The sequence below is a fragment of the Theropithecus gelada genome, chromosome 6 (assembly GCF_003255815.1).
Source record: "Theropithecus gelada isolate Dixy chromosome 6, Tgel_1.0, whole genome shotgun sequence".
NCBI classification, from domain to species: domain Eukaryota; kingdom Metazoa; phylum Chordata; class Mammalia; order Primates; family Cercopithecidae; genus Theropithecus; species Theropithecus gelada.
In genome coordinates this window covers 131,838,723-131,844,255 of record NC_037673.1, presented here as the reverse complement: position 1 = coordinate 131,844,255, position 5,533 = coordinate 131,838,723, and positions in this window count along the sequence as shown.

Sequence of the window (5,533 nt, the reverse complement as noted above, 5' to 3'; positions counted from 1 at the left end):
CATTGAAGAAGAATATCAGTTTATGGAAACTCATGTTGCAAATAATAAAGTCTTTAAATAACCATCATAAATAAATGTAAATATTTAAAGAAGATGATGGGCACATTAATGGAGAATCTCAATAGAGAAAAAAGTGTTTTAAGCCAAATGAATAATTTGGATCTGGATAGTACAATAACTCAAATGAAAAAATTCACTGGATGAGCTTGACAGCAGATTGGAAATGACAGAAATGAGAGTCATTGAAATTCAAGACCCAGCAAGAGAGGTTATCCAATCTAAAGAAAAGAGAGATGAAAGAATGAAGAAAATAAACAGAAATTGAGAGACATTGTGGCCAAATATCAAGTGGCTTACTGGTTTAACACACATGTGACATGCAATTGGGTTCCCAGAAGGAGAGGACACTTTTATTGCTTGTATTAAAGAAAAGGAAAAAGAACTTAAAATAAGCGATCTAAGTCTTTACCTTAGAAAACTTAGAAAAAAGACAAGCAAATAAAACCCAAAGTATGTAGAAAGGAGACAATAAAGATAAGAACAAAAGATCAGTGGAATTGAAAACAATGGGTAGAGAAAATTAACAAAGCCAAAAGTGGTATCTTTGAAAAAAAAAAAACCTATAAAATTGATAAATCTTTAGCAAGACAAATGAAGAAAAAAGAAGAGAAAGCACAATTACCAATATCAGGAATGAAAAAGGGAATATTACTGTAGTTGTTACTGAAAGGAGAAAAAAGAGAATGTTATTCTCTCTTTTTTTTTTTAATAAGAAAGTTATTCAAAGGCAAAAAAAAAGAATATTATGAATAACTTTATGCAAACAAATTTGATAACTTAGATGAAGTTAAGATATATTTTTAAAAACACCCTGTACCCAAACTTTCATAGAGACAAAAAAATAGAATGGTAGTTGTCAAGGACTTGGAGGGAGAAGAGAGTGGGGAGTTATTGTTGAATGGGTTCAGAGTTTCAGTTTGGGGAGATGAAAAAGTTCTGGCAATAAGATGGTGGTGATGGTTGCACAACAATGTAAATGTACTTAGGCTACTGAAATTTTCACTTAAAAGTATTAAAATGGTAAATTTCATGTTATGCATATTTTTCTACAGCTTAAAAAATGATTTAAGAAACTGACACAAGACAAAATTTAAAATCTTACTATTCTAAATCTGTCAAAGCAACTGAATTTCTTATCAAACCCCTCTATAAACACACACATCTCTCTAGAATGAGATGATTTCACTGGTGAATTCTATCAAACATTTAAGGAAGACTTAATGCAAATCCTACATAAACACTTTCAGAAAATAGAGAAAGAAGAAAACTTTCCAACTCAGAAGACCAGAATAATTTTGATAACAAAACCAAACCAAAATATTATCAAAAAATAAAATACAATTATAAATCAACATCTCTCATAATAACTGATATGGAAAAAAACCCTCAACATGATATTCGTAAATCAAATCCAGCAACACATAAAATGGGTGGTATATCATGACAAAGTAAGGTTTCTTCCGGGAATATAAGGTTGATTTCACATTTAACAATCAGCTAATAAATTCCACCATACTAACAGAATAAAGGAGTAAAATCATTTGATGATAGCACTGCAGAAAAAGCATATGACAAATTTCATTACCATTATAAAAATTCTCAGAAAATTTGAAAGAGAAGGGAATTTCCTCTATTTACTAAAGAATATCTACATGAAACCTACAGCTAATATCATACTAAACATTTTCCTTCTATTATGAAAAGGCAAAACTGGCTTCTAATACCAGTTTTATCCAATATTACATTAGAGGACCTAGTCAGTCAAATAAGACAAGCAAAAGAAATAAATTGCATTCACACTAGAAAGAAAGAAGTAAAACTGCCTCTATTCTCAGACAATATTTTTTAACCTAGAAAAATCTAAGAAATTAACACCAACAATAAAATCCCTAAATATGATAAATAACTTTAGCAAAGTTTTAGTATAAAAGGTTAGTATATAATATTCAATAGTATTTCTACATATTAGAAACAAATAATTATAAAAATGAAAATCATTTGCATTAAAATAGCACCAAAAACTTAAAATGTATAGAAATACACTTAACAGAAGCTATACAAAATCTTTACTCTGAAAACCACAAAACACTGCACCAAGAAATAAAAGACCTAAATAATATGGTAGATGGTAGATGGATATTCCATTTTCATAGATTGGCCAATTCAATTTTGTTAAGTTATTAAGTCTCCTTAAATTAGTCGATAGATTCAACACAGTCTTAGTCATAATAGTGGGCTATTTAAAAAAAAAACATTAACGGCTGACTTTTAAATGTATATGAAATGTAAAGGACCTAAAATAACCAAAATAATCCAGAAAAGAACAAAATTGAAGGACTTGTATTATTTGACTTCAAGATTTAGTAAAAAGTTATAGCAATCAACAAAGTTTAGTGTTAGTACAAGGATAGACCAATAGAGCAATGGAACTGAATAGAGAGCCTAGAAATAGAATGGTATTTATATAGTTAATTTGTTTTCAATAAAGGTGTCACATCAAGCCAATGGGAAAAGAGAAGTCATTCTATCAAATAGCGCTGAAGCAACTGCATATCCATCTGAAATAAAATGAAATTTGACTTCCTAATCTCACACTTTATACAAGATATAATTTAAGATGGATCATAGACCAAAATGTAAAAGCTAAAAGTGTAAATACATAAAAAGTCTATCACCTGGGGCTAGGCAAAGATTTCTTGGATAAAACTAGAGATATATAATAAGAAAGAAATTTATTGATGAAAATTGAATTTATGAAAACTAAAATCTTATGTTTATTAAAAGATACCAGCAATACCATTCAGGACATAGGCATGGGCAAGGACTTCATGACTAAAACAACAAAAGCAATGGTAACAAAAGCCAAAATAGACCAATGGGATCTAATTAAACTAAAGAGCTTCTGCACAGCAAAAGAAACTGCCATCAGAGTGAACAGGCAACCTACAAAATGGGAGAAAATTTTTGCAATCTACTCATCTGACAAAGGGCTAATATCCAGAATCTACAAAAAACTTAAACAAATTTACAAGAAAAAATAAAACAACCCCATCAAAAAGTGGGCAAAGGATATGAACAGACACTTCTCAAAAGAAGACATTTATGCAGCCAACAGACACATGAAAAAATGCTCATCATCACTGGTCATCAGAGAAATGCAAATCAAAACCACAATGAGATACCATCTCACACGAGTTAGAATGGTGGTCATTAAAAAGTCAGGAAACAACAGATGCTGGAGAGGATCTGGAGAAATAGGAACACTTTCACACTGTTGGTGAGAGTGTAAACTAGTTCAACCATTGTGGAAGACAGCATGGCGATTCCTCAAGGATCTAGAACTAGAAATACCACTTGACCCAGCGATCCCATTACTGGGTATATACCCAAAGGATTATAAATCACTCTACTATAAAGACACATGCACACGTATGTTTATTGAGGCACTATTCACAATAGCAAAGACTTGGAACCAACCCAAATGTCCATCAATGATAGACTGGATTAAGAAAATGTGGCACATATACACCGTGGAATACTATGCAGCCATAAAAAAGGATGAGTTCATGTCTTTTGTAGGGACATGGATGAAGCTGGAAACCATCATTCTGAGCAAACTATCGCAAGGACAGAAAACCAAACACCGCATGTTCTCACTCATAGGTGGGAATTGAACAATGAGAACACTTGGACACAGGGTGGGGAACATCACACACCAGGGCCTGTTGTGGGGTGGAGGGGGGTTGGGGGGGAGGGATAGCATTAGGAGAAATACCTAATGTAAATGATGAGTTAATGGGTGCAGCAAACCAACATGGCACATGTATACGTATGTAACAAACCTGCACATTGTGCACATGTACTCTAGAACTTAAAGTAAAAAAAAAAAAAAGAAAAAAAAGAAAAAGAAAAAGAAATAGGCAAACCACAGACTGGAAGAAGTTATTTGCAAGATACATAACAGAGAAAGCACTTGTATACAGAATGCATAAAAACTCCTACAACTGAATAATACAAATGACAAAAAAGTCATAAAAATGAGCAAAAGGCCTGACAGATACTTCACAAAAGACAATATTCAAATAGCCGATAAGCCTATGAAAAAGTGCACAATATTATAGAGCATCAGGAAAGTGGCAAGGATGTGGAGTGACCCAAACTCTTATGTTGTTAGAAGGAACATTAAATAGTACAACCATTTTGAGAAAACCCTTTGGTAATTTTTCTTTTTAAAATTAATTTTTAATTTTAATTTAAGTTTTTAATTTAAAGAGCCTAAGGGTAAAAACGGTTTTTGTATAAACAAAATATACTAATGGATGAATTGTATCGTGGTGAAGTCTGGAATTTCAGTGCACCTTTCACCTGAGTCGTGTACATTGTGCCTAACAAGCAGTTTTTCATTTCTCACCCCAACTCCCAGCCTCCCTGCTTCTGAGTCTTCAATGTTCATTCTTCCATTCTGTATGCCTTTAGTAATTTTTTTTTTTTTTTTAGATGGAGTCTCGCTCTGTCACCCAGACTGGAGTGCAGTGATGCGATCTTGGTTCACTGCGAACTCCGCCTCCTGAGTTCACACCATTCTCCTGCCTCAGCCTCCTGAGTAGCTGGGACTACAGGCGCCCACCACCACGCCCGGCTAATTTTTTGTATTTTTAGTAAAGATGGGGTTTCACCATGTTAACCAGGATGGTCTCGATCTTCTGACCTCGTGATCCGCCTGCCTCGGCCTCCCAAAGTGCTGGGATCACAGGCGTGAGCCACCACGCCCGACCACCTTTAGTAATTTCTTATTAAGTTAAATATGCTTTCATAATTTGGCCCAGCAATTCCAATTCAGCCATTTATACAAGAGATATAACAACATATGTCCGCAAACCACCTGGTACAAGAATGTTCATCTCACCTTTATTCACAATAATAAAAATTTGAAAAAAGCAAAAAACCAATATCCATCAATAGGAGAATGGATAAACAAATCATGGTATATTTATATAATGTAATGCTACTCAAGAATAAAAAGAAATGAGCTATTAATATACACAGCAACATGGATTGACCTCCTAAACATTATGCTGGACAAAACCGAGCGCAAAAGAAACATACATATAATTACATATATTTGAAGTTCTAAAACAGGCAAAATCAATCTGAGGTGAAAAACATTAAACAGTAAATGCCTTTGGGTATGGGAATTAACTGACAAGATACTCAAGGGAACTTTTTGAGGTAATGAAAATGTTCTGTATCATGACACAGGAGGCATTAAGTGGTGCATCCATTTGTCAAAAGTATACAGCTGAAATGTCTGCACTTTCATGTATGTACATTTTACCCTAAAATAAAAGAACTGCTAAAAGTCATCATTATCAGCATCATCAAGTGGAGGAGCCGTTGGAGTATAGAGATGCCAGAACTGCATAATTTGAGAATTGTTGTAGCTGGGAGATGAATACATGTGAGTTAGTTATGT